The sequence below is a fragment of the Pinus tabuliformis genome, chromosome 1_2 (genome assembly GCF_031772625.1).
Source record: "Pinus tabuliformis cultivar Carrire ecotype Pingquan chromosome 1_2, CPIR1, whole genome shotgun sequence".
Taxonomy (NCBI): Eukaryota; Viridiplantae; Streptophyta; class Pinopsida; order Pinales; family Pinaceae; genus Pinus; species Pinus tabuliformis.
Genome location: NC_142298.1, coordinates 283025368 through 283038324, shown reverse-complemented (window position 1 = coordinate 283038324; position 12957 = coordinate 283025368).

Genomic DNA, 12957 nt, shown 5'->3' with positions numbered 1-12957 from the left:
TCTGGAAGGGCAATGGAGCAAAATTAGGCAGTTCCTAAAAGGGGCAACGCCAATTCACCATGATGAGGAAGATGATTATCTATGGGACCCAAGCGGTGGATATTACACAGTTAGGACTGGATATAAAATCCTTCAAGAACAACCAAATCAACAAGACTGAGATTCTCGGAAAATAGCATGGAAATCAGGATGTCTCCCTAAGATCAAAATGTTCATCTGGACTCTTTTAAAAGGGAGAATATTGACCAGTGAAAGAAAAAAAAAAAGGCTTTCAGGGCCCAACACGATGCCCATTATGCATGCATGCTGAAGAAAATATAAAACATTTATTCCAAGAATGCACTTTTGCAAAGAATGTTGGCAACAGCTGATAAGTCCATTGGAAATAAGAATAAATTTTGAAAAGCCCTTGCCAGATTTTCTTCAGACCTTTGAGAAGGCCTACCCATACACAACAAATAAGAAAGTCACAATTCAGAGAATATAGAAGTGCATCCTAGTTCTATGGTGGAAAATTTGGTTGACACGAAACAAGTGCATTTTCAAAAATAAAATTCCAAGGATAGGGAAGACCCTCTCAAAAACGCGGGGATTAACTTCTGAAATCCTCAACATAAAAGGAACAACACCAACAGATTATAACATTCTTCAACAGAAAGAGCGAGATTGGCTCAACAAAGCCATAAAAATAATAATGGAAAAAAATGACAGAGGAAGATAAACCCAGGAAATATATGGAAAATAAGAATGAGTGAAGAGGAATTGACAAACTGAAGGAAAAATCAGAATATATACTGTCTATACTTTGATGGGGCCTCAAACCATAATCCAGGGAAGGCAGGGGCAGGGGGAATAATCCTCGATCCTGATGGGAAAGAAAATGTCACATATGAATGGGGATTGGGACAAATCTCAAATAATAAGGCAGAAGCATACAACTTGTTTATGGGAACAAGAATAATAATAAAAAAAAGAAATTCAAAATCATATCATAATAGGAGACTCAGCCATAATAATAGAGGCAATGGCAAGAAACAAAAATACAAGCAATGAGTTCATGAACAAAATTTTTAGAAGAATCAAGAAGAACTTAGAAGGCTTTGGCGATGTAATCTTCAGACATGTCTTGAGAATCCACAATCAAAAAGCGGATTATTTTGCAAACCAAGCAGTGGAAAAAAATGAAGGGCATGTTTGTGAAAAACAGGAGGAATATTACAACTCTGTTCCTTAATAATCAACAATAAATCACAAGTATAAAGCTCACCAAAACCAAGGGAAAAATCACAATGATAAAAGCAATAAATCAAAAAACAACAATAAAAAAACAACAAAGGACATATCAATGCAGTAACAGCCAAGAAATCACGGGAATGCAAAGGAAAAATCATGAAACTTCAGACTTTCATATGAGCAACAGTAGGAAGGACGATTGCAATCCTGGTCACAAGAACCACGTTGCAATCTATCTCATTGAAGGCAGGTCTCGGGCTGCGTTAAAGCACTATAAGAATAGAGGGTGCATTCACAAAAATCGCAGCAACAATCTCAACGAAGAAATCTTCATTTTCCATGTTAGTATAGTGTTACTTTGGTTTCAAAGCCCCTCCCTGTCTTCTCTAATAGCCCGCAGTGTTTCCTCTGTTCAGTGCGCAGACTTCATCTTAAGCCCCCACCCTTCTTCTTACCCAGCTCGCTCACCCCACATCCCTTCACTCCCTCCACTTAGCGATCCATTATAGCGCAAAGCCCTTCAGAGCATCCACGCCCTCCATCTACCCCTCCCATTATCTCAGCCCCCCTCCCTGACTTTTATATCTAGATTTTGGTCTTCCTTCAATTCTGTCATTCACAAGGACTTCAAATCTTTCAGAATACATGGGAAAATCCCGACCTAGCGTTTAAACCGGACTTCAAAAAGACATTCATCTGAAACTATAATTATCGACGGGTCCACACTCCCAAGTCATTTCCGCAGCGCTGCTCCTTCCTTTCTCCGACGTCCGATCAAATCAGGATTGCTGATTTGGCACTCGATTCGATGGTTGTCGCTTAGCTTGATCAATCAAACTTGCGCAACAATGCTCCACCGTTGATCTGTACTCAATGGATCTGACGGTTCACATCGATTTCATGTTGATATCATGAACGAAGAATACCCGCCTAAAACGCGGTTTTCTCTCTGTCCTCCACCGCTACATGTCGCTCAATTAGTGGAATCGGGAGACCACTCCTTTTTACCACTTATGGTTTCTACCCCGCCCGAAATCCCGCTTCCACTTATAAATCCGCATTTATTCTTGGTTAACGTTCGGACTTGTTCGCGCCCGATGACCGTAGATTTCAACCATCGACGGCTATGACGGCTCCTCCAGATTCCTCTTCCACCAACGCTTCTGGTTAATCTCCACCTTTCATTCCTTGATTCCAATCTTCGCGATTTAATCTTGGCCGCTATTCATCTGACAACCTCGTCTGTTGATCTCTGATATCCAACGGTTCTTGTGTATGAAAAAAGGAAAGCGCTCAACATCAGCAGAAGACGAAGTATCTCAGGCAATACAAAATCAAGGAATCACAGCAAAACAAGGAGTAGTAAGCAGAGCCAAAGGAAGAACAAGCAAAAAAATCAGATGGAATTCAACCCCATTGAAAAGGCAGCAAGGAATGATGCATGCCTAGCATGCAAAGAGAATAAATCCGTGATCCAACGCCTGCAAGAGTAACTTAAGGATGTCAGAAATGAAATGAGAATGGAGTACAGTTTCCAGAAAAGAAACATGGCAATGCAGAAAGAAGAAATCATGGAACTGAAAACCAAATACAAACATCCCGAAGAATCAGTGGCATATTACAAAAACAATACTACTAGCAATAAAGGAGAGAACTCGGTCAATTATGACAAGAAGAACCAGCCAACTCAGGAGCAATCAGTCTTCAAGACATGAAAATCTGTCAAAGAATCCATGACATGTAAATTTCTCTTTCTTGTAGGTCAGTTTGTTAGGCAGTATACTAGAATACTCATAAAAATACATGAAGTTTTGAACACAAGCTGAGGAGAAGAGATTGCGTTCCTATCTCATGGCTTAGATGTTTATCATGTTACAGTCGAATGTAATAGGAGCTTGCTACATCAAAGATTTTCGTAATATATCAACTATCCGACCTTGTTAAAAAACAAAATAAATGATATGATTAAATACACACAAAGTATGTGGTATATTAAAAGGCCCTAGAAATACTAAACCCTTTTGACAAGTTTGACATATGAAAAAACCAAAGAAGACAAAGTGTTGACAGGGGATAATTGAGGAATGAAAACTTAGTCCAACATGTTCATTGGATATTTTATCTTTGGGGTTTCATATCATCATAAAATTGTGACATTATTGAATGAAAAACTTTAGATTGGTCATTTAGAGGCATACATAAGCCGATTTCATATTTAGAAGAAGCAAATTGCTCAAAATTATGAGTAGATCAATTTTGTGATAACATTAATGCAGATTGGAAGAATAAATGTTTGCAGTGACAATGATTATGATAGTGATAATGAGTGTTGAAATAATAGTGTTTGCAGGTTCCAGTGATAGATATGGTGGAAGTAATTGTATGTATAAACTAAAATGATGATACTGGTTGCAGATTATGACATTACTTATGATTCAATGATATATGATGATGGTGGATCAATTTGAAAATGTGATGAAATAGAGGTCCACAAGGAAGTTGAAGGAGGTTGGAACTCGTTCATTATCAAGGTTAGAGCCTCAATCAAGTTGAATCCTAGAGTAGGTTGGAGCCTACCCATTCTTTAGTTTGAGCCTCAATCAGGTTGGAGCCTACAGTGAACAATTGCTTCCATCTTTCGAGGTTGGTTCCTCAATTAGGTTATATCCTACTACAAGGGGTAGCTTGCATATTTTTGGGGTAGTTTCCTCCCATAGGTTGGGGTTTGCGAATTGATGTAAGAAATTGAATAGTGAGTAGAAGAAGAGTTGGTGGTTTTCTCCCATTTGGGTTTCCACCTAAACAATTTGTGTCTCCTTGTGATGTGATTATTTCTTGTGTTGTTTCCATTTATGCTAATTATTTTATGATGCATTGTGATTAATGATTATATAATATTTATGATCATTTCCAAATGAATGTAAAATTAATTGATTGATAAATTGTAAAATTGACTTCACACTGATTCAACCCCCCCTCTCAGTGTGACTTTTGGGCTAACAAGTGGAACCAGAGCAGGTGCCTTAAAAAAAAAAACTAACTATTAGAAGGTTGAAGATCAAGAAGAAATGGACATAGAGTAGTGGGGAAGCCCCCTATGTTTTGAGAACAATTATGCATTTTTAGAAGAAAAGGATGGAGACATATATCATCTCTTTGGGATCTGAAGTTTGGGAAATTGTAAAAATCGAATATAGAGTTCTTAGTACCATTCCTATGGATGCAACAGAGAAGGAATTTTACAGATATAATTCACATCTTAAGTAGCTTAACATATTCATAAGTTGTCAAAGTGATGCAATGCACGTTAACTCATGAGGCATGGAATAAACTTCAAAATTATTATGAAGGATATGAGGAAGTTAAAGAAGTTTGATTGCAAGCTCTTAGGGGAAAATTTGAAAGTTTGAATATGGAAGATGATGAGGACATTGCTTCATATTTGCTTCATGTAGACAACATATTTAACTCCATTGCAAGTATTGGTGAAGATGCCTATGATAGTTATGTTGTTCAAAATGTTTTGATATCACTCCCATTAAGATTCAATCCTAAAATCTCTTCCCTTAAGGAACTGGTAGAAGTTGACAAGATGACATTAGATCAACTTCATGGAACTATTTCTGAATATGAGTTAAGAATCAAGGAAGACAACTCAGAGTCAAGGAAACATATTTCAAAGCAGGGAAAGAAGAGAAAAGTAAAAAGAATAAAGAAGACTCAAATTCCAATGAAGAAGAAACCAAGTTTTCTCAAAATATCAAGAGAGGAACTGATAAGTTTAAAGGTAAGCTTCCTTTCAAATGTTTTGAATGTGGAAGAATTGGTCATTATGCATATAAATGTTTGTCGAAATTTCACCTGTTTAACAAACCAATATATGCAATGTCCTAAAGAATAATACTTGTTCTACTTCTACAAAACATTAAGCGGAAGCATAATCGAATTCATGATCAAAATCAAGTAGAAACATGCATAACTGATCAAGAGAATTAATAAAAAATAACACAAGATATATCCAGGGGAAAGCACTAGCATAAAACCCCAACCATGTATTATCAATCAAGTGGAAATCCTCTTCACAATACAAAAGAATTAGCTCTCAAGCTATTCATTTCTCAATGAACTTGAAGATATGAAGATATGTCTCATGAACCAACCAAGCCCTGTTTATATAGGCTTTACCTATGGTCCTTGCATAGTTTGCTTAGGAAATAGTAGAAAAAGCATATGCTATTAATTCCAAACATACCAAATTAACCAATGGTCCAAATACGCAATCCTTGAGGACGGTAGTTCTTCAACCATGCAAAAACTACTTACTAGAAATAATCAAGCATCTGATAGTACACTGTCCCACATCTGATCTCAACTGGGTCTCTGACAGAACTGACATGCAACAATTATCCATGAGTGAATCCTCAGTTATCTAAAATAATATTTGTCACATGCATGCAATCATTAACAATATATATATATATATATATATATATATATATATATTTTTTTTTTTGAATCTAGGATAATCGGTAACTGGTGAGAGTTATCCTAAACAGACCCAGGATCAAATCTAACTGGCTACCACTATAAACCTAGGCTACATGCAACAACTTGCAAGCCGCACAATAGTAGGAAACTTATGCCTCAACAAGAGCCGAGACGTCCTCTATGGGGTCGCCTACTCTTCTAGCCAAGACACAACAGGTCAAATATATACTCAATGGGATTTGAACCCTTAACTTTAAAATAATCTAATTAGACTTGACTAGTTAGAACTAAGTCAACTAATTCTCTCATTATAGAACTCATACTTATTCCCTCAATCAGTGGAGGAAATTAAGGATAAATTCTTCAATCAGTGGGACAACTCATGTGCATGCTCACAAAGACTTCAAATTTGAATTTCCTTAACTAATTAACTCAACTAAATTAATTAATTAATATTTCCAAATGCTGTTAAGACCAAAATTAATTTTACTTCCTATAGATAGACTAGGGACTGCTATAAATAGGAAGGGACCCAGAAATGATATTTTTAGAACTTTCTATTTTTAGTAGTTTCACCTCTCACCCAATGTGGCCAATGACCTCACTGGCAAAACTGCTATTTTTAGACATGCTATTTTTAGCACAATCTAAATTTAACATTTCTTGTTGTACATTTTTCAACATTCCCTCTCAACAAGAAAGGCTTCCTCTCGAGCCCGATCATGTAACTCTGGAATGTTCTACATGCAACACATCTACCCGGTCCACTTGCTCCAACAACACTTGGAACAAAAACACTCCCAACTCACCACTCTATTGGGCTAGGAACATACTCTGATGCTGAAGCTCTACCTGCTGCTGACAAGTGCTCCCTCTCTGACATCTGTGCTACTGCAACATCTCCATGCATCTTGCACCATTGCACACCTCTCTGTGCCACCTAGCACCGTGCTAAACACTTGTGCCTCTCACATTGCTGCAGCCTGCTAGCTATGCGCTGTCCTAGGATTCCCTACACTGTAGCTCTCTCTGTCGCTCCATCCGCATCTGTCTCTACCCAATCAGTCAGTTCCTACTACTCCACATCGGGGCTCCCATAGCAAGGTCTCATCCAATTGGTTGGGTGCCTCAAGGATCCTGCCCCTCCTCCTTGGGATGATCACTCTATATCGCCCCACCTCCTACCTGTAGGTATGGATGCATGTGATCCCTCTGCCCACCTGGCTTGAAGTTTCCCCCTACTGGAGGTTCCTGCATGAGTAGATGTCTCTACTCAATCTCCACTCAGCTTCCCCTGTTGTGGCTGCTCCACAACCTCCTGAAGTTGCTGCACCAATCGTGGCTCCTCCACAATCATCTGAGACTTCTTCTGGCTATGCATGTTGAGAGGTAATATACCCTCCCTCTCAACCAGCAAGTCTCCATCAGTTGACTTGCTGCTCAAGGCTTTGCATGCATCTTGAACCTCAAGAGCATACAGGTTCTTGACCCGTGAACTGATATGCTGCACCTGTCTAGTGATGATGTGTCTAAGGAAAACCTTTCCCTTACTGAAGATTACATCATAGCCTCTATCTTCCAGCATCGCAATCGACACCAAGTTTCTCTTCAGTCCTGGTACATACTTGACATCGGTCAAGGTAAGGCAAACTCCATGCTCCCTTTAAAAAATAACCATGCCTACACCTGAGACACTATACTTCTCATCATTACCCATCACTATGAGTATCTGGAGATCTTTCTCCTCCAAAGTGCTGAACAAACTCTTGTCACCGGTCATGTGGAAAGAAGCTCCACTGTCAAGAAACCAACAACTTCCCACCATGGATGAAACCATGCATGCGAAGAATGTGAAATCCAACTCAAATTGTGAAGCAAGTTTCTCACCTTCAGATCCTTCCCCGGATCCCTTCTTGGATTTCCTCCATGGACAATTTGTAGCATAATGGCCCACCTCATGACAACGAAAGCACCGTACTTTCGATTTGTCAACCTTCTTCCCATCATTGGAAGAACTGTCTCTGGTGCTCCGTCTGATCTCCTCCTGCATCAAATCCAACCATAGTCGTTCCCAATCTGGCAGTTTCTCCCTTCCATTCATCGAGTCCTGGTAGCTATGCCAGCTCTTAGGAAGGCCAAGGAGTGCTAGACTCACCATATCCTCATCTGATGTCATGACCCCTACACTTGCAAGCTCATCCCTGCATGTGATGAGCTTGGTCAGATACATAGAGATCATCTCATCCCTTTCATACTTGATCTTTCGAAGTTTGTCCTTCAGTGCCAGCTTCCTCTGATCATTGCTATTTTGATATAAATCTTTCAATGTTTTCCACATTGCATGTGGAGTCTCCTTCCCATGGAGGCTCGAGACAATGTGATCTTGCACTCCCTCCAAGAGAATTATCCTAGCTCTAGCCACACACTTCCTCCATTACACCTGCTCAGTCTTGTTAGTAGGCTTAAGAATTTCTTGATCAATGAAATCCTTAAGGCCATTATCTTCCAAAACTGCCTCCATGTGATCCTTCCAAGCTATATAGTTTGAGCTGCCATCAAGGGCATACTCAAGCCTCAAACCATAGAACGCCATCGATGAAATAGATGTGATAAGAACTTGAGATCTACATCAAGAATAAGAAACTTCGAATTCCTCCTGCTAGTATATTGTTCTTGTTTGATCACCTATGCTCTGATACCATGTAGAAATTTCACCTGTAGAACAAACCGATATATGCAATGTCCTAAAGCATAATACTTGTTCTACTTCTACAAAACATTAAGTGGAAGCATAATCGGGTTCATGAGCAACATCAAGTAGAAACATGCATAACTGATCAAAGAATTAATCACACATAACACAAGATATATCCAGGGGAAAGCACCATCATAAAACCCCAACCATGTATTATCAATCAAGTGGAAATCCTCTTCACAATACAAAAGAATTAGCTCTCAAGCTATTCAGTTCTCAATGAACTATGAAGATATGAAGATATGTCTCATGAACCAATCAAGCCCTGTTTATATAGGCTTTACCTATGGCCCTTGCATAGTTTTCTTAAGAAATAATAGCAAAAGCATATTCTATTAATTCCAAACATACCAAATTAACCAATGGTCCAACTACGCAATCCTTGAGGACACTAGTTCCTCAACCATGCAAAAAGTACTTACTAGAAATAGTCAAGCATCTGATAGTACACTATCCCACATCTGATCTCAACTGGGTCTTTGACAGAATTGACATGCAACAGTTATCCATGAGTGAATCCTCAGTTATCTAAAATAATAGTTGTCGCATGCATGCAAGAATTAACAAACTATATTTTATTATTTTAACAACTTGTTAAAATAATCTAACTGGACTTGACTAGTTAGAACTAAGTCAACTGATTCTCTCATTATAGAACTCATACTTATTCCCTCAATCAGTGGATGAAATTAAGGATAAATTCCTCAATCAGTGGGACAACTCATGTGCATGCTCACAAAGACTTCAAATTCGAATTTCCTTAGCTAATTAACTCAAATGAATTAATCAATTAATATTTCCAACTGCTGTTAATACCAAAATTAATTTTACTTCCTATAGAGAGACTAGGGACTGCTATAAATAGGAAGGGACCCAAAAATGCTACTTTTAGAACTTTCTATTTTTAGCGGTTTCACCTCTCACCCAATGTGGCCAATGACCTCACTGGCCAAACTGCTATTTTTTGACATGCTATTTTTAGCAGGTCTATTTTTAGCACATTCTAAATTTAACATTTCTTGTTGCACATTTTTCAACATGTCCTTATGCCGAGATGAATGGAAGTGATGTTGAATCAAAATTCAAAACTAAGTATAAAAAGAAGAAATAAACATGAAAGAGAAAGAAATTTTACTCAAAGGAGCAAAATGACTGTGAAAGCAATGCAAGTGTGACCGATGAAGAAAGGAATGAAATATTATTCATTGTTGAGGTTGAATAACCCAAAGAAGAAGTGGATCTTGAAGGAGAAATTAAAAGTGCATTAAAGGAAATCAGGATTCTCAAGAAAAGAGAAAGTCAATTGATATAGCAGCTTCAAGACAAAAGTCTAAATGAAGACATTGTTGTTACTCTCAAAGTTGAACTAGAAGAAGAAAAAGGGTAATGGATTTTCTATCAGAACAACAAAAAGAGAAGGAAAAAATATGTAAGAGGTTGGAAGAAGTGGTACCCTTGAGAGCATAATTGGAAGAACTAAATTTAAATTTCAACAAAAGGACTGAATCCCTAGATCATATTCTCAGCATGTAGAAGTATTTGCTTATCAAAACAAGTCTTGGCTATCAAGAATGTGAGGCATCCAAAAACAATGATCCCCTAAGCGCATTGAATTAAAGACATCCTAAGAAGATTGATCAAAATTTTATAGCATCAAGAATCAACTCACCTGAAGACCCAAGGTAAGAAATAAACCATGCCAAGCATGCTCACTTTAATGATGCTCAAGGAAATTATGGAAAGGAGCATAATGCAAGGAATTAGAATGAAGAGAAAGGATCCAAAAGAAGGAATAGTACATGATTGACTATGAATATAGATCATCACAAAACAACTACACACTTAACTATGGATGGTACAATAGAGAAATATTTCTTATCAGTGCTGGTAGATGGAGAAGAGGTCAAGGAGGACCTCGATTAGGTCTGATTCCTCATAACTAATTCCTTGAAGAAAGATTCTTCAAGACCATTACTTGTCAAATCAAAACTTGAAGAATAAATTACTGTATGAAGGAAGTATGTGGACTATGTTTTGATGGTGATATCTCAGATGTAAAATGAATGTAGGCATATAACATGCTCCTATAGATAAAAAAAGGAGTAAGATCTCAGGGGGAGTATAACAATAGTTGAAGCATGGTTTTAGGGGGATAATAAGAACAATCATAGAAAAGCATCAAAATCATGATATCAAGGGGAGTACAACAATAATGGAAGTATGAATTCAAGGGGAGAATAAGAAAAATCACAAGAAAGCAACAAAATCATGGTCTCAGGGGGAGAATATATGTCAGCAAGTACGAAGCATGGTTCAGTAAAGTCCAAATGATAATTTAGAAACATGTACTCATACACGATCACAACTTGGAAACTTTCTATATATATCTATGACCATTTTCCACCGATGTCAAAGGGAGAGAGAGTGCAGACATTGATGTAATGGGGAGGGATTACAAGACATTGATGTAACATGAAGAGTTTGCATAAATTACATATGAGTAGGGAACATTGCAATGCTTCCTTTTATAGGAGGAGCTCTTTATTTTCTCTGACATCCAATGACCATCAATGTCTAGGGGTATTTCCATCAATGAAAAAGGGGGAGATTGTTGCACATAGTGTTGTCATTGATGGCATCAGGATGTCATTGATGTCAAAGGGGATGTATGGGACAACAACATCAGGTCTATTCTTGATGATCAAAGAAGCATAAAAACTTTTTGTGAAGCAATATGATAGATTGACCTTTCATAAGTGTTATAGACATTTTTGGGCACTGCAACCCCAAGCATACATGTCCATAAACTAAGGGCTCCTAAGTCCCTAAAGGTGTTGTTCCAACCCCTAAAAGAACAAGGTCAACTGATTACAGATTCTCTTAGAAGTTCTCCATGAAAAACCACTCAGAACTGGTCAAAACTGGACCATTTCACCTGCTCCATAGGCAAAGTGCGTTGCATCCCACCTAAATATACACAGTAGGTGCGTTGTATTTCAAAAATCACTTCTATGGGGTGTGATGGGCGAGAAGGGATAAATGCAGGGTCAATCCGCGAGGTGGAGAAGCATGGAATCTTCCAGAAACTTCTCCTGTGACACTTGCCTCTCTGAATTCGACCAGGGATGAGTAAGAGTTCATCAATCTCCAAGTGGAATCAAGAACTATCAGAGGGGAGACACTAATCAAATCTCAAAAGCTGACTCATATCCTTTGCAGACATCTATATATGGATCCCTCATCCCAGAGATCTAGGGGCTGGAATTTTGCATCTTGTAAGGAATTGCTGTTGGTTTCTTGAGGCGACATCATAGTGTTGGGTGATTTAAGCTTTTCATGAGGTGAAGAAGGGCTTCTTGCTGAGAGGATGATGCTGGGTTAGAACAATTGGTTGTAATTCTCTTGGCTCTTTCTTGATTATCAATAAAGCTATTCAAGTTTTCCTCCATACTCTTGTGTGATTCATGTTTTATGCATTTTATGGTCAATTTACATCTGATCCTAGATTGTTTATGATAATAGATCTATGTTCTCGTATAGTGTTATGCTACTTTGATTCTATAGGTACTCTGTGAAGCTGGGTACAAGAAAGCAAGTAGCAAAGGACTATCAGAAGAGAGAGGAATCGAGCAAGGAACCAAGCGAAAGATAGAGGTTGGTCTCCTTTATTCTTCTCTCATCTATTTCTAATAAAGGAAAACGAAAGTAGTTTTACTTTGTTTGTTTCTAAGGTAGCTACCAGCCTTAGTGGGATTAGCAGTTCTGCATAGACACTATTCCCGGTAACAAAATGGCGACTCCACTGGGGAATGAAAGCGAGTAGATTGTTTGTTCATCTACATTTGTTTACTTTATAAACTTACAGACGGAGCCTGAAGTCAAGCCAGCTAGCCTTTGAACTGCATTTGCTATGCAATTGCAAAGTAGATCAACGCTGCTTCAGTCAATCTCCGGGTTTTGTTTATGAATTAAACAATTGATTTACAAGCTCTCTAATTGCCCTTGTGGTGGCTCTAGTAACCTCCTTAGATCTACCCCTGTGATTGCTTTACTGATTACCACTTGCTCGGCCAAAATCCCTGAACTGAACTGCAAACTGTGACCCGGAACCCAATCAAAGTCTCATCCATGATCCAGTGCACTGTCTGTTCTGTGAACCTCAAATTCAGCACACTTCCCGAGTGTAGTAGGTGCGTTGTATTTCAGTTTCACTGTGTTACAGGTGCGCTGATCAGACAAGGCCTTGTTCCTAAATTTTGGTTTCTGTGTTCACTCTTTTCAGATCTATTCAGGAGTTTTGCTGCCTGTAGTCAGTACACCTCTGTTTAAACCCCTTTCCTTGCTGATATTCCACCTCCATTGTGCAAAGAAATGTAAATGTTTTTATGTATTTTTTGAGTCATTTTCAGTTCTCCTTTACAAAGAAGTAGCGTGATTGTACTGTTGTTTCTTGATTTTAAAGTGTCGCAAGTGTCGTTTTC